The sequence below is a fragment of the Crocodylus porosus genome, unplaced genomic scaffold (assembly GCF_001723895.1).
Source record: "Crocodylus porosus isolate Cpor-Errol unplaced genomic scaffold, CroPor_comp1, whole genome shotgun sequence".
Lineage (NCBI taxonomy): Eukaryota > Metazoa > Chordata > Crocodylia > Crocodylidae > Crocodylus > Crocodylus porosus.
In genome coordinates, this window is record NW_017728918.1 from 72,695,068 (window position 1) to 72,717,921 (window position 22,854).

Here is a 22,854-nt window from a genome sequence, read left to right on the forward strand (position 1 = left end):
CTCCTGACTCCAATGTCCACATCATTAATGAAGATGTTGAACAATATGGGTCCAAGGACAGAGCCTTGGGGAACCCCACTGGTCACAGGACACCATGATGATGGACTTCCATCAATTACTACCTTTGGGTCCAACCAAGGAGCCAATTTCCCAGCCAGTGGATCATGGTGGACCCAAGGCCACAATTGGCCAGTTTCACCAAGAGGTGATCATGGGATACCAGATCAAAGGCTTTTTTGAAGTCAAGGTATATGACTTTAATCTCTTCTCCCTTGTCCAGGTGATAGGTCACCTGATTGTAGAACGAAATGAGATTTGTCAAGCAAGACCTACCCACAACAAACCCGTACTGGCTATGCCTTAGGATGTTGGTGTCAGCAAGTCCATTAAGGATGACTTCTTTAATAAACATTTCTAAGATCTTCCCCGAGATGGAAGTCAGGCTGATGGGCATATAGTTACCTGGATCCACTTTCCTCCCTTTCTTGAAGAGAGGCACCACATTGGCCTTCTCCCAGTCTTCAGGCACTAAACCAGAGCATCAGAAGTTTTCAAAGATCTGTGCCAGAGACTGGGCTATTATGCTCTCCAGCTCCTTGAGTACCCTGGGGTGTAGATTGTCTGGGCCAGCTGACTTTAAGGTATCCAGCTTCCCAAGGTGTTTCTCCATGAGGTCAGCATTAATGAAGGGCAGGGGATCTCCCTCACCCGGACCTCCCCATCCCATAGCGGGCATGGGCATTCCATGGGACTGATGAAAGACCAACGCAAAATACCTATTTAATAGGTTGGCTTTTTCCTGGGTATCAGTTGTCAGTTGTCCCATCTGGTTCAGCAGGGGTCCAATATTGCCCTTGCTTTTCCTCCAACTCCCTATATATCTGAAAAAGGACATTTTATTGTCCTTGATGCTCAAAGTTATTTGGAGTTCAGTTGCAGCCTTGGCTTTCCTGGTTTGCTCCCTGCAGGACCAGACCAGTGCAGAATAATCCTCCTTGGAGGTGACTCCCATCCTCCATCCTTTGTAGGCCTCTCTTTTTAGCCTCAGGAGGTCTCCTAGATCCCGGGAGAGCCAAGGGGGCTGTTGTGTCCTCTTGCTGCCTTTCCTCCAAGATGGAATTGAATTAGCTTGTGCATTAAGGATCACTCCCTTGAGGAGCAACCACTCTTCTTGAACTTCCCTCTCTCTGGGGTCGTGGATAGTCACCATAGGATGCAGGAATGGAAGAGAACCCCTGGGGCTGGACTGAGGAGAACCTGGTAGGGCTGAGGAAATCAGTGCACTGGTTCTTACCTTGGCCACCTGCAGGTTTGGGTCCTCCAGGTGAAACAGGAGCATTGCCAAACTCTGTCTCACCTGGCTCCTATAATAGACTTGCTGTCTTCTCTTTATGCAGCTTGCCAGGGTGCCAAAGACGGTGAAAGCCATTGATTGAAGACTGTCATCATCCTATGGACAAGAAACCCCAGTGTGGTCACAAACCTTTCTCTCATGGGTCTGGAACAGTTCCTGAGAACAGTCTTTGGTTTCCAGCCTGCCAGGTCGTCTGCCAGGGAGGTGGGCTCTTACAGCTCCTGCTCCAGGTGGGCTGCCTGGGAGCCAGGGCACTCAGCAGAGCTCAGAGAGCAGCAGCAAGACTCATTTCTTGAACATGCAGTCACTAGGGGCTCTGATTCTGAATTCCAGCAAAACCAAATCCCCCAGTCCCAGGGCTTCCTTGTCTCTGCACAGCTCTTCTTCCAATTCAGGAGAATCAACATGGCAGAGAACAGCCCCAGAACCTCACAGAGCCCCATGACACCAGTTGTAGCTTCACTCAGTCTCCTGAGAGTCCCTCCTTGTCTACAATGGCCCATCTGTCATCCTGTTCTCTTCACTTGCTTTCCTCTTTCCACTGAACTTAAGATCATAGAGTTTGGACTGGAACAAGGGGCAGCAAGTGCATTTCTCACCTCTGTAATGGCCCTGAATGAAGAGCATTGGAATGGGGGTTGGAAGTGCTGCTTCCTCACATGGTTGATGAAGGGCCTGATGTGTGCGACTGCTTCCCAAACTGGGGACCTCGCATCTGTCTGTAGATGGTTCAAGACATTGGCCAGTGCGTGCATGTCCTCCCACATGATCTGAGCACTGGTAGGCACAACCAATGCCTGGAACAAGGTCTCCAGGATGGTGTTCTGGGTTTTCTTTTTCAGTTGTACAAACAGAAGACATGACATACTGATCAGTGCTTATGCTCTTCACCTCCAGGCTTTCCCATTCACAGAGCATGTAGGGCTTCATTTGACCAAGCCCCCATGGCTACATTCCTGCATGCCTGTGAGACACATCCTATGTCCCTGCTTGGGGTGAAAGTGGACACTGTGATGTGTGCAGACACCAACTAGTCCACACACCATCAGCCATTCCCCCGCCCATGTACACACACCTACAATCTAATTGCATGTGCCTCCTGGTACCTATTTCTGCCTGACAACCCATGTGCTCACACAAACACCCCAACAAATATCAATATACGGGGGTGGTTTTAAGAAGCTAGTTTTGGCCTTTTGCCTGTGTGATTGCTCAGCTCAGGACCAACAAGCACCATCACCTTCAGAACCCCTGTGAGAATCCCTGGTACCATGAGCAAGATGATTGTAACTGTTATTTTTCCAGGTGAGCCCAGCTCTGCTGGAATTGCACAATGGAGTTCACACTCGTCATTTCTAACTACACCTCCCCATTCTGCACATGGCCAGGCCTGTGGGGCAGTAGGTCCAGGTGCCTATAGCCAGTCCCATCCAGAACAGGGAGAGTGGGAAGGCTGCAGTATCTCTGGCATCCATTCTTTCCAGAGCCCTATTCCCAGCCCTGTGGAGAGGAGCAGGATGGAAGGAGCATTTCACATAGCCTCTACCAAGGCTGGGAAATGCCTGAGGACACACAACCATCTCTAGTTCCTTCCTTGCTGTGGACCCCTGCATGGTGTGGCACTGGGGGAAGTGTCCATCCATTCCTCATGCCTAAGCATGGTGTTCCAGCCCAGCCACAGCCAGGAGCCTCAGACTTCTTGTTGCCCTCTCCTGCTGTATTTGCCCAAGTCTATGTTTCCAAACCTTCCAGGGCTGAAAGCTCTTATCAATAACCTAGGTCACTGAATCCCCATCTTGCCTTCCTGTGCTCTTTATCATGGATGCAGCTGATCTGTTCTTCTCCATTTCTGGCTAGTAAGGGAAATTGAACTTGCTTCATGTCCAGGGATCAACAGTAAGACTGCTGTTCACTCCACATGAAAGCAGTGTTTGAAAAGCATAAAGCAAATGCAGAAAGCCTCCTCAGCTTCAATTTTACCTCATCCAGAATGGCATCCCTAATGATTGTAATGAACCAATGTCTTGCTGCTGTGGCACAGGTGGGGCTGGCAGAGAGCATACCATCCATTATGCTCACAAAGTCATGGGCCTGGTTGGGTGGAAAGTATTTTCCAATGACCTGGAGATAAATAGAAAGAAGGGAAACTGCACTGAATGCCAAAGTTCAAGAGTGATATTAAAGAGTTGTGCTGCTCAGAAGCTTCTGCCCTACGGTGAGTTGGTGCATGTGCAAGAGGTGAATGGTGTGCTTGAATATTCCACCAGTCTTCACTGGAGAGAGCATTGTTTGACAACACAACATGAACAGCCGAGCTGCACCCCAGGATAAGTTAAAACAGGCACACAAGGAGACTAAGTCCTGGTGGAGGCTCTCACTTGGATGCTGTACTGACAAAGGTTTGTTCTGTACAGGGACAGAAGTATCTGCAACATTTTCTAATCTTGCTTTGACTTATTCTTTCTACCATGGACATGGGTAAACAGCAACAGATACTGGATGAATAATAAGTGTCCCGGATGCCTCCCCCATGCAATCCAAAGAAAAAGATAAACCATGTGTGATGAGCAAAGGACTGGACAACAAAGGACACCCAGTTCCAAGAGTCTCCACACCAGCTTCTTGAGCCACTGACCTTGCCATGTGGGAGGATGCTATAAACAGAGCCTCAGGGCTTTGAGCTCCTCATGGAGACCTCTCAGCTCATCATCCACTGCATCCATGGTCATGGACTGATCTAGAATGAAAACAAGGAGAAAAAAATGCTGTAATGATGTCTGAAACAGAATCTTGGCTTCATGGAGGAAGCATGTGCAATGTCATGGGCAGTGTGGTCCAAGGGTTATGTTGGGGGTCTGAGTGACTTCAGTGGGGTCAGAGGTGCAGTGGGATCAGAGCTGCTACAAGCGTCTCCCCATTCTCACTAAGGGGGCTTCTTTTCACACTTTCTAAAAGAGAGCCAGGCCCTTCACACCATGTAACCCTTCCCTCCTACAAGGAGATCTTCCAAGGGCCACTTGTAGCCCTTTTGAGGTGTCACTAGACTAGCAGCGAATGGACAGAGGAGAGGAGTAGGTATTACCAGAGGGAGAAAATGGGCAGAGCCACTTGCACCTACTCAGACTGCCCTCACCTTGTAGGTGGAGAAGGTAGGCAAGGCACTCAGTGGCCTACAGGTGGGAGGTGGCCAGGGGGGTGCAGATGTAGGGTGTCAGCAGCCCCAGCAGGGACCCAAATTGCTCAAAAGGCTCTTGCAGCTCAGAAAAAAGAAAGAAAGAAATGATTGACATGTGCCTGGGTTTGGCTAGAGTGAGATTCAAGTTTATGATCCTGGGAAGGTGAAAAGAGGAATGCATCCCTGTGGGACCCTGTCTGCTAGGGAAGCTTTCTACATCTCAGGGTGAGGCTGCCATGAGGATATCAAGGCAAGAGAGAGTTAGACCAGTTTTACTCTGCAATAGACTGTCTCCTGATAGGTGACAAGCAGCTGGGACTGGCCTGCAAGGCCCTATCTCTCTCCCACTCCTTGTTGGAGAAGAACCATGGCTCAAGAAGCTGTCAGAAGAGTAAACTACTGTCAGAGGAACCTTGACAGCTCAGAGGAAACATTTCAAAAGTAGACATCACCATCACCACTGAAATCCCTCCAAGCAATCTGATTCTTTTATCATCTGGATACATCCCAGGTGGTCTTTTAGTTCCCCTGAAGCCAGAGAAGCTGTTGAGTGACCCTGGCACAAGATGGTGCAGTTACTAGGGATGTCAGTAGGATGCAAGGGAATTACCATCCATTGTCACAAAACCCAGAACCATTCTAGGGAGGCCAGGGGTGATGCCAGAAGACAGCAGGTGATGCCAGAAGACAGCTGTTTAGGTGTACCTGTATTTAGAAAGATTCCTGAGCCATCTCATTCTTCTTCCTCAGTTGCTGCACAGTTGGAAGAGGCAAGAGGCATTTGAGGCAGTCATCAAGGATGTTTCTGTTTTCATCCAGATTCAGTGAGGATTTCACTTTGCCGGCAGAGAGAGGAAGAAAAGCCCTCAGTTAGACTGACTGCCAGCCTTAAGGAAAAGTGGGTCTAGTGCTAAGATATGATCTGAACTTAGAACCTGAAATCCAACCCCCCTGGACATGGCAGCTCCTTGCACTTCCCACCACTCCTAGTTGTCTCATAATCACCACCATCAGGTCTTTCAAGTCCAAATCTCCAAGCGGACCAAACACATTCAAGCCCCTTTGACCCCAGCTGCAGGGAGAGCAGCCTGTGGCCTGAGCCCTGCAGGTGTCTCTTAGCTCCCGATCTGACACAAAGAACAACAGAGAGTTAAGGAAGGAGCTCATCTCTGACCAGGACATCCTAGTGCCAAGGGGCAGGGCAGGAATCACCTACCTCAGGTGCTTAATGGCAAGCAAGGCCCTGAGGCAAACAGGAGAAGCCAGGGAATCCATTGGTTCCTCTTTCACAAAGTCCCAAAAGGCAGAAACAGAGACATGACACAGGAAATGGATGTGGAAAGCAGAGAGCCTCCTCCTGACAAACCCACAAGGCTGCCCTCCCAGATGGGCTGTAAATAGAGCCAGGGATGTGCTGGTCACTGCCCCAGGATCCTTCTCAGGTCAATGGCATCAGTGCAGAGGGCAGAGCTGTATCCCAGTCATTCACCAGGCACAGCCGGGCCCTCCAAGAGCAGCCCACGATGCAGCATTGCCTAGAAAGCTTTGAGTGGTGCCATCTTTCTGGTTCCCAAGCAGACCTCTCATAAGGATCTAATAATTCCATCCTAGCCAAGGGACAAAACAGCCACTCCCAGGGAAACCAGTCCCATTAGGTTCCTACCAGGTCCTTTGCCGTTTGGTCCCCAGGGTTCCTCCCCACTCACCAGCATGTCCCCCAGGGGGCTCCTCTTTGTAAGTGAATTGGAAGTTCTGGGAGTCATCAGCATCCTGGATAGCACAGCTGATCTCAGTGGCTGACTAGATCACAGTCAGCTTTAAGTCTGGATCCTGAATTCCCTGGGGGAACAACATAGAGATGGTTATGAGGAGCAAAGAACCAAGGTCCAGAATGTAAAGATTAGGAGTGAAACACAGCCTCATTTGCATGCCTCAGAGACATTTGGGAGTGGGAGGCAAACATCTGGAAGTGGGAGGCAAACAGGCCCCAGAAAGCCCTGAGCCCACACCCATCTCAAACAAGGTGCATGGCAGCATCAGGGACTGCCACCTGGGGAAGGTCATTTTGCCTCCTGCAGTTAGGGTCTGGGAAGAGCACAAGCAGAGGTGGGGTCATTGAACATTTACCTTACTGATGATATTGATGCCAAGCAGGCTGTGTGGAGAGTGGAGCAGTGTAAGGTCATGAATGTGTGCCCCCCTCCAGCACCAGACAGGTTGTCAGGAGCCTCTATCCCAGTACTCTCCATACGTAGGTCCCTACCATTGCACATCATCCCAGAAGGATTAATGTGGAGGCTCATTACAAGCATGAGTTCAGGGGCAGGTTCAGAAAGTCAGAGCCTCTCTAGGCACCCAGGTGCAAAGGAGACATCAGTCCCATGGCAAGCCTGTTCTTGACATGGCACAGTCCCAGGCTCTTATCTGACAGCCAGTCATTTAGTACTTTAGGACCCTCCTGGTGATGTCATACTCCACACGGAGGAGCAGCTGCATTTGAGGGGCATGGACAGCAATTTGGCTGTAGGCCAGGATCAAGGCCCTGTGGGTCCTGGTTCTTCTCCCTTGGTGATAGTTCTGCATGGGGTGACACAACATTCACATCATGGCTTCCCATGCCTTCTGCCCCACAAGTAGGAATCACTGCTGACCAAGCAGTTGCCCCAGCAATGATACCAGCTCTCCCTCCCAGTCACAGGAGACCCACAGCTCTCACAGCACCATCATTAGTGCTTTGTTTCAGGTGCATCCAGGCCTTATCATCATCTGTCCTGCAGCCTGTGTGACTCAGGTAGAGAGAGATGCAGTGCTACACTGAGCCATGGATGTTGGGGGAGAGTTTGTGACTGACAGGAACTGGGGCAGCAGATGCACTGTGCCAAGGGCCTCGGCATGCGTTTGGCCCTAAGGAGACCCTGGGCACAATGCATCAGGAAGGCTGATGCAGGTCTCCGCATGTCAAGGAGGTGGCTCTTCCAACTGTGTTTTGTGCAGAAGCTGAAGCTGATGCTGGAGCTCTCAGTAGGTGTTTGGGGCACAGTGAACAACCTGCTGGATAGGGCCTGGACCTAAATAGCTGTGAGTGCTGAGGTGCTCAGCTTAGCTATGGTGGTGGCTCTGCTGGTCTGGGTGAGCCCTAGAGCAGAACCTTAGGGCCCATTTTCCAGAAAACATGCAGGTGCCTTTAAACTCTCCAGCACCTGCCCAGGGAGGTTGGTGTGCATGTGGATTATGCTCCTGGAGCTGGTACTTTCAGGCTGGGCAATAGGGCTCATGTTTTCTCTCCAAAAGCTAACTGAAAGACATGAGAAATACACAATCTTTTTCTCTGGGTGAACAACTGAAGTAGTTGTCTCAGTAACTGAAAGGGGCTGGTTGACTGCTGACGCATTAACCTAGGACACAAAAAATGTGAGTAGTAGAAACTGTGCTCCCCTCTGTATTATTGGAGACCTGACATGAAGCATGTCCCCTGGGAGAGGGCATTACCAGGGAGAGTAGCCACTGCCAAGCTGTTCTCGTCAAGGGTTTCTAGGGGGAGGAAGTGTGAGAAACCCCCCAGATCAATTACCTGCAGGCACCTGACTATCCCAGACACCTTGACTTTACTCATGGCAGCACCAAGGTCCTCCCGTGTGCTCAGGGTGAGGTCCAGGTGGCCCTTGGTTGAGGTTCCCAAGATGGTCACAACTTGCTGGAACCCAAGAAATGCATTGGTGAGTGAGTAGGACCTTCTGGCTGACAGACCCGAGAGTCCTCCCTATCTCCCCTGATACTAGAACTGCCCATCCAAGGTAGAACAAGTGAGGGGGCTCTCTGAGGGAAAGGACAAGGGAAGGGCATGAAGCAAACCAGCCTCAGACACAGAGCAACAGAGAATTAAGGACAAGGGAGGGCCTGGCCATGCCTGGGGAGAACACAGTCCTCACGTCTCCCTGAGTCCCCTGGGTTTCTGTTGTCATGTAATCTGTGCCCTTCAGAGATTTCTGGAGCTTGGATTTCACATGGGCAAGAGGCCAATGTGGTACCAAGTGCCTTCTATAGAGAATTCCGAAAGAAGGAGACCAACATCACCAAAGAGGTGGGAACACAGCAGCCTGCTTTTCAGGAGAAGAACAGACTAGAAACACACCCATCCCTAGGAAGGACCAACAGTCTAGCCCCAGCATCCACACACCCAATAACTGGCCCCATTCTCTGCAGGGAAATGGCAGCCAAAGGCTGAGAAAGAGCACCTCTGAGCAGCTCCCTTTGGGTCAGTGAAGAGAGTAGAGAACTAAATACAATGCCGTTCATCAAGAAAATAGAATGGAAAAGTACAAACTCTGGAGAGAAACTCTCTGCATCCTTCCTGCCACAGCACTATGAAACAGCTGCAGAAACCCAGCCATTGCCAAGGGTATGCACCTCCTCTGGGAAGGAGCAGGCATAACTGGCCATCTCTTGCTGTAGCTCCATGCTCAGCTGACTGCTCCAGGTATGGTCATCAGTGGTCTTCAGTGTCATGTTCAGGAACTGAGGGCACAAGTGAAGGGAAGCAAAGGGTTGGGTGCATGGGCTGCATCCCTGTCCTCCTCCTCTTCTGTGCCCTTTCTAGCACCCAAGTCTCACAGGGAGAGGACTCCTTTGGAGAACTCTACAGATGGACACCCTAGGATCTTCATGCTTCTTGCTCTCCCCACCTCATCTCTGCCCAAGGATCCTTCACAAACCTTGATACCAGTGGACAGAGATTTGGAGGAGATTGTGCCAAGAAACCTGCCCGCTGGAAAGAGATTGTGCAGAGAGTGGAAGATGTATCAAGTCAGGAAGGTGCCATGGGCTCTACAACTGGCATCTCCAACTTCCAGGGACTTCAGCGCTTTGTTGTGTTGGGCTTGCATTGTGATAGGACCTAGGAATTGCAGAAGCCCTCTAGCAAGGCCTCATCTCCTTCAATTTTTTGAGCTCAAAGACTGTAGGGAAAGGCTGGATGATCCCAAATGGACAACCCTGGATGTCGATCCAAACTCAAAAAGACTGGCAAACCTTCCAGTTTGGACTCTTTCTGGGTTATTGACTTTCATCACCTCATCACCTGAGGCATGAGGGTTCCCTCCCTTCCCAGACAGCCCTACCCAGTTTGGCTGTCTGCAACAACAGCTCTGAGAGCCATCCTGTACCTTCAGCAGCAGGTACTTCCAGATTGCATTATCCTGGGAGGTCTCAGGATTTCCTGGAAGTGGAAGGCAAACAAGAAGGATGTCACTGCCGTAGGCACTGAAGAAGAGTCCCAGCTGCCTCCCTGGACATCAATTCTTTGGAAGCTCCTGCATCTGCACCCGGTCACCTCCTGGTCATAGGCCTTGCACTCTAGTATATATCATTCTAGCATGTCTGGAAGTTGTGCACAACCAGTCCCTGCAGAACTGGTCATAAGGGGATTGGATGGCGCTCGGCACCTCACAGATGTGCTCAGCACAGCACAGTACAGGACTGGGCTTCACAGAAGGGCAAAGTGCACAGTTTTCCTCTGGCAACAGAAACCCCCCAAGCGTGCAGGGAACTGCAGGAGAGTGGTTCCTCTGGTGGAGCCCTTTATGGGCAAGCCCTACCCTGGGTCCCATCAGCCTCAATGTTGTCAAGCCCCTGGATTTGCCCCCATGACAAAGAGTAGAGGCTCTCAAGCATGCGATGCTGCAGAAGGGGAATGGTACAATGAGGGGCTCCAGGAGGCTGCAACCTTCCCCCTTCCATTCCATTCTGCAGAGATCATTGCGCACCTTCCTTGCTTGTTACCTTCAACGGTCAGGAGCAGGATGGGAATCTTGATCTTCCACTGCTCTCCAACAGCAGGATGGATTTTGCAGTGCAGAGCCCACAGTCCCCGCAGGGCAGAATGTGTGTGGCTGCTGTCACCCAAAGCGACCACCTGACAGTGAGAAGCCAAGGCTCATTAGAAGATGTACATAGTCTAGTTCAGAGTCTGGTCTCACTGGCATCCTGGGGAAAATCCAGAGTAGCTTCAATGACATCATGAGAATTTCCTTAGATCTATACCAGTGGAAATGGTCTAACCCTGGTTCTAATGACAGCCTGGCTGCCCTGATGCACCCCATGCTCCTGCTGAAGCCAATGGCAGGTTTCAACCTGCTAGAACAACAGCACCAAGTCTCCAATTTCAATTTATCTTACCATTTGGCTGCTAGACAAGCTGGACTGCTTAAAAATATAGGCCATTAAGTCCCAGCCCAGTCATCCAGGCCCTGCACATTGAGCAGTGTCCTGCTGAAATGGAGGACAGCCTTCTTCACCTGGACTGCAGTAAGGACAGCCCTTATGCCCAAATGGTGGCAGGGACTAGCCATGGCATAAACCCTCCCTCAAACCTTGGAAAGATTGACAAGGAGGGTGAAGGGTCCCCAGGCCTTCAATTTTATTTCTAGGGTTAATAAAAAGGCAAGAGAACAATGTGTCCTTGCTAGTCAGTAGTCCTGTATTGGCATCTGAGGGAAAGCAGATCCCCTCCCCACTGGCAATTTGCTTACATTTCTCTAGATCCCGACTCTCCCCAGCTTTGGAAGCAGAAGGGCAGACTCTCTGCACTGACTTCCCTGAAGCCACTGACAGGGGGGAAAGGTTTTCTCTACAATTGAACCAAGAATCTTGGGTGGGAATTTTGTGTCAGGTCCATGTACCATCCCCAGCACAGCCAGAACTCACAAATCACCTCACCTGAATACTCTGATTTTCAAGCATGCACCTCATGGCCTTGACTAGCTCACATTTTTTCTTGCTCATCTCCGGCACTGTAAGGAGAAGGAGGGCACAATATTGCAGTGTTCTGGGAGCTCATCCTCCATAGCAAGATGCACCCAGATTGCAGAAGAACAGCTTGTGGCAACCTGCACAACCTCCCATCTCTACTTTGGAACTCAGGAAAGTATCTGGGGCCATAACAAAGGTCTTATTAAACCTCTTCATTTCAGAGTACTGCCAGGAAAGGTGTCAGAGCAGGATTTGGCCTAAGCATTCCTGTGTCATCCAGCAGGACTCAGGGTGCTACTGGCCCTCTGTAACAGCAGCAGAGGACAGAGGTCTGGCTCTAGCTCTATACAGCAAGGGCTATAAGAAGAACAGCTAGAGCAGAACAGGTTATTCAACCTGGACAGTCCTAACTCAGTTCCTGAAGGGTCAGCCAAGATGGCAGTCAACATGTTTGCTCTGGTCATACTTACAGTCAGCAGCAATGATGCCACTAAAGATTAAGAGGGATGCCACACAGCTTGCCTCCTTGTTGGTCTTGAGGGAAATAAATTGATCTGGGGAGAGACAGATGCAGGGGGAAAGAGCACAACCTCAGTGACCTCAGCACTCCTCATTCTCATCCCCCCTTCCATGTTTTGACACAGTGCAGGGAAGGTTGAAGGAAACCCCCATGTCACCTGGAGTCTCCTCTCCTTACCGAGCAAAGGGAGACAGTAGAGCACCTTGACCTGGTTCTCTCATCTCAGCAGTTGTGCAATATCACACACCTGTGAGAAGAAGGGAAGAGATTCTCCAGAGTCCCATCTGGGTACAAATGAAAGTGTGGAATGGATCCTGAACTCTCACTGTCAATGAGTTGAACCACAGTATTTCTGAGTCCCAGGAGACATCACTGCAATCACAGCAAGAGCCAAGAAATCAAAGGTCCAGACCATAAACAAGATGGATCCTGATTTCCAAGTCTCTTTAGCATCACAGCTGCTCTTGGCTGGACTCACACTACAGGGTTGATTGTTCTGGTCCTGACTCGCTATGACAAAGGGATATGCATGGACCTCCCCATCAGCTGAGCTGGACTGAGGGGAGACAAGGAAGCCATCACCTGTTTTATTCTTCGTGGGCATGTCTCTCCTGGGTGAGACAGGCAGCACTCTGTCTTTGTTTGCACCTGGACAGCCCTCTGAGGCAGCACAGGTTTACCAAAGGGGAGAATCCCACTTCATCTCTGTGCTCCCTTTTCCTGTGTCCTTGGGGCTGTCTGGGGCTGTCTGGCTAATGGGACGTGGACCTGCTGGGCCTCAGGATCAGTGGTACAGGACTGACCTTCCCTTACCTGAGTGTGCAGGGCAAAGCAGATGCTCTTGAGTTTCCCATCGGGGAGAGGGAGCTGAAAATCATAGGCCACCTCCAAGATCTGGCTCAGACTCTGCAACAGAAGGTGAAAGTCAAAGGGATGGTTAGAGAGGAGAACCATGGAGTGAGCAAGAGCAGAAAATTAGTGAGTGAGAAAAAAGACCTCACTGCCCAATGCTTAGTGCTTTACTGCTTTGGGGCTGGAAGTTTCCATGTCTGCAGCTCTGACCACACCACACTGCACTGTTTGAGCCCTGCCAGTACCCTGAACACACCCCACCCAGATTACCACTCTCTGGAGATTTATATTCCTTCCAAAGGATGCCAGGAGGAGAGTGGGTCCTACAGCCCATGGGTGTTGTAGGCCCCAAAAGTAACCACAGAGTCAGGACCAGCCAGCATCTGTGCACACTGCCCCAGGGACACAGGACAAGGGAGCACAGAGATGAAGTGGGATTTTCCCCTTCGGTAAACCTGTGCTGCCTCAGGGGGCTGCCCAGGTGCAAACAAAGACAGAATGCCACCTGTCTCTGGAGAGGAGAGACATGCTTCACAGGCACTGGGGTGGTAACCATTCATTTCTATAACCCATAGCAGTGAGCCCTAAATCTCCATGTTTTAAAATGCCAGGCCCCGACCATAATCCCTGCACTCCACAAGAGACAACCTCCAGTCCTCCATACCCCATGGAGCTTTAAGAGGCCAAGCTCAGAGAGAGCAGAACAAAACTCAGCTGGAAGGTGCAGTCCGGTAGTTCATTTCTTTTGTCTCCCCTTATCAGACTTCCCAGAAAACAGAAGTGGCATTCCCAACACAGCCATGATCTACAAACTTGGCTGCTGTGAGTTCAGCTCCCAATGGTAGGCAAGGTCGATCCGTTAAGGAGTCTTGAACTGCATCAGGAAAGCCCCAAGAGAGCTATGGAGTTCCTAGGGTAAGTCATACGTGCACATGCATGTGCCAGAGTGCACACCCATGCATACAGACAAAGGCCAATGCTGGTTTCCCAGGTGGCATCTTACCCTGGTGACATGAAGATTGTTGACCCCTCCCCTATATTGCTGCAAGAGACAGGCAAGCCTCTCAAAGGAGCTGCCCCCTATCCTAGTGCTCACTGGCGCTTATCAGCACACACAACTGCACACTGCCTGTTACTGTTGCCTGTCACTCCAGTGTACTGGGGAGGTGGGAGTGACTGACACGTTTCCTTCAGAGACAGGGTCACAGGAGGAGTAACAAGGAACTGCTGAGTGATCATGAGCAGCAAATTTAGCAGGAGTTTGCTGGGCAAGATGCTGCCAAAAACCACTGTGTGATTGGTTCTGTTACTGAATGAAGAAAGGTGGTGAAATACTTGTGAACCAGGTTCCCCTATCCCAGTGGAGCCATACTTGGATGACAGCGTATCAGGTGGAGAAAGCGTGTTGCCCAGCGTCTAGACAGAGATTCAGCACCCTTGGCTGTATTCCTCATTCTTTTCATGACTTAGTGTGGGACAGTGGGCAAGTCACTTCACCTCCTGAACCACAAGGATGAGGCTTTCTAGGCTTACAAGGCTGCTGGGAAACTATATTTCATATCTCAGTGCTGTGAGATACTTGGAGGAAGATGCTAAAGAGGCTCACAGCATTATCCACAGGGTGAGGGCTTGCTTAAATGTGGCTTATACCATATCTACCCTCCATTAGGGAGGGGGAGATGATGTGCATGTGAGCGTGCCCTGATATCACAGTGACATCACAATATAACAAGGGCAAGTTGTATTGTGACCTTTAATAGGAGAGGAGGAATGAAAAAGACATAGCAGATGGGCAAGTACCAGTTTTAGTTGGGGTTCCACCCTGCACAGCCTTGGAAGGAAATGCTTAAAGCAGCTGTGTGATACAGAGCCACCACCCTACCTCCTCCTGTTGGAGTCTCTCCAGCAGAAGGCTCACAGTAATGTCAGGCTCCATGTCTGCCTAGCCAAACACTGGGCCAGGACTGCCCTGAGCTTAGTTCATGAGGTATCTTTCTGCAGAGGCATCACTGGTGGAAAAACCTGGGATGGAGGGAAAGAATTCTGTAGATTTCCTTGTGAGAAATCACATTGGTCTCACTCATTACCACCCTGTTGTAGCCAAACCCTCTGGCATGGGCACAAAGAAAAGGTTTCCTAGCACAGCAACAATGGGAGAGCTCTCTATGCCACTCTCCTGGGCTGAGGAAGCTGGTACTGCCAAAGAGGCACTTTCCTTAGTGCAATTTAGTTCTGCCAGAAAGCACTTCTTTGTCAGGATGGAGATGATGCTCTGGTGTCGGTCCGCATCAGAAGGTAAGAATCTATAATCATCAGTCCTGTGCACAATGGCCACAGCTGTACCAGCCAGAGGGGTGAGATTGGACCTGGTCAGGGAGAAGAAGATGTGTCTTCTCCTTTCTCCTGCTGTTATGCTAGAAGATTTGCTTGCAAAATAGCCCACCCAGGTAGATGGGGAGGTTACTATGATGTTTGTTTTCAGGAAAATAAGGGAAAGTCATGCAGACAATAACAATTATTTTCTCCTTGGCAATTAGTTGGAGAATTGGGATCATGCACCCAAAATGATGGTTTAGAACCAAAGTTTTTTGAAAGCTAGGCTCCCTATATACGTGCCAACAGGTGAGGAGGGGCTGTTTAAATTAGAGTGGTTCCCCAACAGCCACTGATTAAAACGGCTCACCATCACATGTTTTAAACACCCCACATTTTAAAATGGCCACTGGATCTCTTTAACTAAAGCTTATTCAATGAGATTTAAAGCACCCCCACAGCTATTTTAAAATGTGGGGGGAGGGAGGGCGCTCATTACACATGACAGTGAGTCAATGCTGGAGCATTTTAATTAGAATGTGGAGCAGACTTGATTCATTGAGCCTGCTCCAATGAGTTTTAATTAGAATGCAAACCAGCATGTCTATAGGCTGCCCTAATGCTTAAGCTTAGGTAATGGTCACCTCACACCACCCACCTGGTTGCAAGGGGAACAAGGTCAATAATACCTTGGGGATGGAAGGAGGCCTTTTCCAGAACATCTAACACAATCTCTGATGATCAGAAGCATGTCAGTGTTCAGAGGCTGAAGGCTTGATCCTGACCTGGTATCGATCACCCAAGCTACAGGCCAGGCCACCAAGTAACAGTGGTTTGCACGACTGAAAATCTGGCTCTAGAAAAGCTAATTTTAGCTAAGCCACCTATTCCTTGTGCTTCCAAGAATGGGTGTGGGACAAGAGATTAGGCATGGAGAACATCATGGGGATCTTACCTTTGCCAGGTAGTTTCAGGTTGATGACTTCTATCGTTCAAAGTTGGCTTAAACAAGCTCTCCTTCTCTCATGTACTGAGCAGATCCTATCGTGAATGTGTTCGGAACCACTCCAGCCACCAGGTCCAGGACCCAGGAAAGAGATGAGCCAACAGCTTTTGTGATGTAAGCACCACTATGACACTTAGGTGACCCTGTCCTACCTCATAGGTGGCTGCTGACCAGTGAGGGGCTGTATATCATGTAAGCTTTCACAGGGATGCATAAAGATCCAGATATAAGTATCCCCAGAGGAGGCTAAATTTGTTTTGATGTAGAATATCTTAGTTCTTCAGATCACCTGGGAGTTTTTTGTCTTCTCCAGGTATGTGGTACCTTCCAACACTGATTATTTGAATCTGCCCATGGCTGAATTTGTAAGAAATAAAAACGGGTCGGAACCAGAAGAAGTTTCCTCTCACTTGCTAGCTGCTTTGGACCCCTTTGTTTTTTCATCTTGTCATCCAAAAGGGCTTGTTGAAGCCCTCAGATGTTACAAAACTAGGTTACAGCCATCTTGTCCATCCAGCCCACTAAATGCACCCTGCCCACATGAGTTCTGGGCCTGTCTACATGGAGGCCCCACCCACCCCTCCATCCAGTGCTCCTAGTGGTAGGTGCAGGGCAGACAGCTGCCATGAAATCTACTCGAGAGGTCAATGATCCAGGACTTTAAAATTTGGTCCAGTGGGAATCTCACACAAATGTCTCATGCGGTAGAAAATCTGTATATAAAGGTACTTTTGTTTCTTTCCCACATCACTGCCATATCCCCTAAACATTAGTTATTCAACTCATACACAACCCCTGTAAAACTGACTATGTTCACTATTCTCAATTAGCAGATGAAGATAGTGAGGCAAAGATGGAGTAAGTGGCAGGTCTAGAAGACGTGCTAGTGTAGGGAACTGAACTGAGACCTCCTGAGTCCCTTTTCAGAGACCTCTGATGTGTCAAACTCTCACTGCAGAGGGTTTGCTCTTGCTTTTCCTGCAATGCCTGTAATTCATGGAGGGGGAGGGAGCATTTCCCGATGATACTAGAATGGTTGCATGTACTTGCTAAATGAATAGGTGTGATTAAGTACAGCATGTGCCCCCATACACTGGAGGACATGCAGGACCAAGTAGAATAAATAAGTGACTGGAGGAATTGTATAAGATGGTGGAGCTGTTATATTTTTTATGTGAATACAGCTTCTGACTTAATCAGGCTCTTTGCTTCCTTCAAAACACACAAAACAAAACGCCCTTTGCACAGGGCTACCTGCATGAGCACTTTTCTCTGAACTTAGCAACAGCAAGTTCTGTAATCTTAGGTCTGATATGTCTCAATTCCATATCAGGGAAATCATGCCAATTAAAATACTGCCTGCTACTGGCAGATCAGGCATACAGCATGTGCAGCAGTTTCCCTTGATAATTGCATGCTTCTGGCTTGAACTTCAGAAACAGACATCACCCTTTCACTTCTGCTGCAGGTGCTAAGTCCCTCTGAAAACTAGGGCATAATCTTAACTCCTATAAAGAAATGAGGTCTCGTCCCTGTTCAATTTCCTTTTAGCTCATGCTCTCTCCTCAGATTTAAAGAAGGAAGGAAGTCTGGTTTGGTGTCTAGTGTCTCCACTAGAGAAACTGGATTAAGCTTCTCCATTCACTTCACAGACCTCTAGGGACAGGTGTCAGTCCCACCTTGGGACTGGTGTGAAACAATAGTCTGGAGTGCCAATCTCATTCCAAGCCTTGTTGTTGCGGTCATCTCTAGTCATAAAAAACATGAGGTACAGTAATATGCAATGATGAAAGGTTTTGCATGCAGTTAACCAGCTCCCACATAATCTGATCTGCCCTTTGGATCTCCCAGTCCTTGGAAGGAGGTGAGCATTAAAGGCCTTCATTAGTACTGTGCTGTCCTTCCCTCCTTGTGAACAGGGGGTGGTGCAAGGCAGTTTATGAACTCCCACCAAAGGCAATACATCCTACACATGTGCTACCAGCATTCCTTTCTTATTTCCTTATTTCCTTTATTGGAAAAGAATGGCAACAAGTTCCTTTGACCTGGAAATAAGTAAAAGTGCAAGGTCTCACCATCAGCCACTTGGCCTATTGCCTGCCCTCTGACCTTATGTAGTTCACTGAAGCTTTGACTTTGCTCTGAGGAATGGCCAGGCTCCAGACCTACCCAGCATAGGAACTGGAGCCACTGACAGCAAACTGTGTCTGCAGAAGAGAGACAGGAGATGGAGCACTTAAAATATCACTCAGACCAAGGCAGCAGGTTTCCCAGGTGTGTAGAGGTGCCCTCCATTGGGCTGGCTGGGCAAATGCAAACATGCAGTTGTCCATCAATACACAGCAGCACTGAACTGCTCTGCTTAGTGAAACGAATTTCATCTCCAACACATGTATTTTTATACAAACCAAAATAAAACAGTCTTTCCTGGCCAAGTGTAGAGGGGCCGTACCCAATGATCTTGTAAGGCCCCTTCCAGCACCTAACATCTATGAATCTATGAAAAAAAGAACAAAAATAAAAACAACGTATATTTTTGGCCTTGATTTTTCTTCTCTGTTCTGACACAGGGTGACCATGAGTTTCTCCTGATCCCATGAAAGTGAAGGCAGCAAAATTTCTGTAAAGGAGGCAAATTTCAACCCTTACTTTTGCCACCAAGGATGGGGAATAACTTCACTACCCCAGGTAAGCAACTGGTGTTTGATCAGCTTGGGTCCCAAACCACATGTGACTGAAACCTGCCACATGGCCAGCATGGGCTGGTTGTTTCAGACCTTGCTTTTTCTGATACACCAGTGTTTTTATTGAGAGATAATTAACACACAATCCCTATCTCACCATAAATTCCTATGGGATGGCAAGGCACCTGCAGTGTTGGCTGCAGGGGAGATGTGTGAGATCATCACCATGCATCCTGCCCACATTTGAGTTTGCCCTATTTTCCCTGCAGTAAAATCACAGTGCCTTATGGTCACAGGGTTTCTGCAGCAGGATGGCGAATGGGTGTTAGCTACCTGCAGTGAAAGCACATCCTTTTTTGCAATTGGAGCTGTAGCACCTGATACAACAGACATTAGTACAAGCTACCCTGTCTGGATAGTGATGCACAAAGAGGCACAGGGTGACAAATGCTTGTCCTTTAATTCCTCCCAATGATGCCATCAGTTTCTTGACATATAATGCACCTGCTGATAGCCCTGGAATTTAACCTTTTGGTAGTTCTTTTCCTCCATGGTCCTACGCTTTCCCCATGTCTCAGCTTCAAAAGTCTCCCTTAGCATGGTGACTGGAGGTGCCGTTCCTCCTGCTGAGTGTGTGGCCAGAAAGTCTGTCTCACTGGCAGTCACTTGAAATGTCCTCCTCCTCTGTAAACTGTAAAGTCTGAAGGCCAATGTCCTGGGGAGGGAGATCACTGAAGTCCTCAGAGTCTCATCCTTTCAAGCAAGCTATGTGCTCAGGGAAGGGAAGCCTCTCCAGGTCAGGGTAAAGGTGAGGACATGTGGGGAGATGTGGGTCCTCAGAGGAAGGGTTCAAATGAAGACCCTCTGTCAGCACAGTCACCTGAAGGAAGGCCTCTTGTTGGCACCTGTCCATGTCCACGTTACGCTGCTCGTATCCTTCTGTTGGATATCTGGAGTCTCCCAAGGAAGAGCTGTCCAAAAGGGAGGTTTTCTTGCTGTTGTGGGACCCCAATGTGTCCTCCTCAGTCTCCCTCCAGATGAAATGAGAGAAACTACACTATTAAGGTTGGGTACAGACCCTCTGTTCAGCTGAGAGACTCCTGATTCAGAGCTGGACTCCAACCTTTCCTGACTCATGCTGGACACTCAACAGTTTGGGTCTCTCTTTGGGAACAAAGGCATTTCAATACAGGGTGTGAAACTGTTGTTGTCCTTCTCCTCCTCCAACAAGGAAAGGAGAGAAGCTGCTGGTGATACATTCTTTCTTGCTAAGGGATTGTTCCTCCTCTTCTGTGATTCCAGCTCTAGCATGGGTATAAGGAGCTCCTCCACAAAGAATTCTTCCTCATTAGGCTTCTTCTCAAGAACCAACGGCAAAGGCCTTAGATAGGAAAAAAAATCTAGTGGGAAATGAGATTTGCAGGTTAGATGGATGTTTTTTTCCTTCAACTGATGTTTTTAAAGCTAAGGCAAATAGTGTATTCCATGCTAGAATCCACCCATAGAGAATGACTCTGATCATGGACCTATCAGTAATGGAGCCTCAGCAGGCTACGGTGGGGTTATGCTAATTTACATATATACAGAGTGCCCAGTGCAAGGAGACTCCTTTCTGAGGAAAGCGTCCCACTGTTTCAGCAATGCAAATGGCAAGGAGTATACTGGAGCATCCTATCTGACTGGCTCACCCATTCTAAGTGCTGAGCATCTTCGCCTCCCCGCTCCTCTTTGCTATTAGGAAGACTTGCAGGGGCTTAGCAGCAGGATGGGCCCCCATCATCCCCAGTCTTTTCATACCAAAACTTGAGGTCTCTTCACGCTTTTAGCAACTTCTTTGCACAAACAGTTGATGGAGAAAGCATTTGCACGAAGTAGAAAGAGGAGAAGGAACAAGGGGACAACAATGGCAAGAAGGAGTTTCTGGTCCACTCCTGCAAGACAGAATGCCACAGAACAGTTTGGTCACTGTAGATAGATGTTATAAATGATCATCCTTAGCTCTTACATGGACTTTCCCTCCAGGGTCCCAGACAATAGCAGTATCACTTCCTTTGGCAAAAACACAGAGAAGTGAAGGGACTCATTGAAGATTACCCAGTAGGACAGTGGCAGAGCCAAGGTGTCCTTACTCCTAAACCAGTACACTACACAGCACTGGTCAAAAAGTGGGATCCTTCTTTACAGGAAATTTTCATTTTTCCTGAGAATTCTGGTTGCCAAAAATGTTCAGCCTCAAACCAGATTATTTTAGTTAAGATATTTCTTTCACCCCAGAGAATTCAACTTTTTGGATGCTTATATTTCTAATGAAAAATTCAAATGTTTCAAGGAAAGCAGAAACCTTCTCAGGGGGAAGGGAGTGGAAACAGGACCTCTGTTTCAGAGAGAACTAAATTTTCTGGTGAAAACCAGTTTAGATGGAAATTTTTCAACCAGCCATAATCCCACCAAGTGGCCAACTGTGCCTCTGAAAGCCTTGCTCCTGAGCCATACCGTTGGGATTCAAGGGCACACACACTGGCCTGGAGAACTCGCTGTGCGTCAGGTCAATGACTTTAAGCATGTCTGAGAGCTCAGGCAGTAATTGCCACTGAATGCTGTGGTGTCCATCTCTACGTCTTCCCACTTCCTCTCGCCCTTGTACTGCATTTGCTCCAAAACAAGGAAAGAAGAGGGTTGGGAACAACTGGGGATCTGTGAACGAGTCCGGTTATGGCATTGTCTATTCTCATCCGGTTACCCACCTCCGGCCGGAAGTGTGCCGTTTCCGGAGCGGCGTACACCAGAACTTCCTGCCACGACTTGGATGGTTCCTATGTTCAGTGATTCTTTCTAGCGTGCGCCGGGCCAGAAACGAGACTTTCCTGTCACCTCAGAGGGGTGGTCCTTGAGGGCTCCTTCCTCCCCTACACCCTCGCCCGGGCCTCCGTGACAGTTCTCAGTTAGTCTCTCAACCCCCCCCCCCCTTTTTCTTAGGGCAAGAGTGCAGGCCAACGCCTGAGATACACGAGTCCCAAAAATCACCCTGTCCAGGGTTACACTCAGTTCCATTCGCGGGCACCAAATCCTGGCTTCCTATGGTCCACCAGCCTGCATAGAATTCCTCAAAGTCTGTATCCTGGGAACTCCTTTCATTCCCCTGAGAGTCCTCCCCTCTCTGGGCAAACCCTTCCCTTGCATGGGTATGCTGGGGTTGCCACTAGCTGCCCTAAAGGCTAAGCTGACTGCCGTGACAATCCCACTGTGGTAGGGTGGCTCCAGCCACCACAGCCTCCACCACCAGCTTCAGAGCCTACAGCCCCCATCGTCTCACCCCTTCCGGGGCCTTACCCTTGCCCCAGAACATACGGGATGGCCGCGTGTCGGTGCATCTCCCCCACGCTGAGCTTCTGCCAGCGGTCTGCTCCTGCACCAGCACTTCTGGTCCGCTGCTCCTTGGTTCCGGGATGGCCTTTAAGCCCGCCGGCTTTTCTTCGCACCTGAAACAGGTGAGTAAGTGCCCTGCCTCCCAGGGCTGCTGGCAGGCAGTTGCAGCAGCGCCTTCTGCCCTGCGGGTCTCGAAGCTTGTCCGCCTCGCCTCCCGGGGTCATGGGCGGATGGTAGCTGTGGAGTCTTCCGCCCCACGGGTCTCGGGGCTTGCCTGCCCCGCTGCACTCGCACAGGATCCCTGCTCAGATTTGGGAGGTACGTTAAGATATGCTGCAGTCATGTGTGAATATGGATCCTGTTTCTCAACCCACAGCCTCCACTCAGCTCTGCAGTGCTGTAAAGGACAGAAGTAGCACTATATGTAGGAGAGGGCTTAGAATATAACTCTCACATTTGTCTATCCTAAGGGATGAGGTAGGTAAACAGAAGCAGCCAGTGCACTAGTACTGTATAATAATAATAATAACAACAATAGCAAGAATAATGATATAGTACTAGTATGTATCAGCATTATTATGTTTACATTAGTGTACATAGTATTAAATATAATATAATGTAATGTTATATGATTATGCTATATTGAGATATTATATATTAATAATATATACTAATATAAATATAGTGATACTGAAAGATATAGTTATATTAACAAGTATAATTTTACATTAACACATAATTATATTAACAAATATCCCTGAGAGGTCTGGCCTTGGCTTTCAAACCAGACAGGAAGTGGGAGAGTGCATATTGGTAAGCTGAGTTCATTTCCTACCT

General features: G+C 49.0%; 2 long non-coding RNA genes and 1 pseudogene across 2 annotated transcripts; all 3 read right to left on the reverse strand.

Annotated features, from left to right (window-relative positions):
- Positions 1 to 10,742: 10,742 nt before the first annotated feature.
- Positions 10,743 to 11,817, reverse strand: LOC109311871. Its single transcript, XR_002101643.1, has 3 exons — positions 11,747 to 11,817; positions 11,244 to 11,317; positions 10,743 to 10,822 (listed from the first exon to the last, which is right to left on the reverse strand). It is a non-coding gene; the product is annotated as an uncharacterized LOC109311871 (long non-coding RNA).
- Positions 11,818 to 11,963: 146 nt separating this feature from the next.
- Positions 11,964 to 13,708, reverse strand: LOC109311870. Its single transcript, XR_002101642.1, has 3 exons — positions 13,652 to 13,708; positions 12,610 to 12,702; positions 11,964 to 12,043 (listed from the first exon to the last, which is right to left on the reverse strand). It is a non-coding gene; the product is annotated as an uncharacterized LOC109311870 (long non-coding RNA).
- A 4,683-nt stretch (positions 13,709 to 18,391) lies between these two features.
- On the reverse strand, positions 18,392 to 21,300 carry LOC109312129 (annotated as a pseudogene).
- Between the last annotated feature and the right edge of the window lie 1,554 nt (positions 21,301 to 22,854).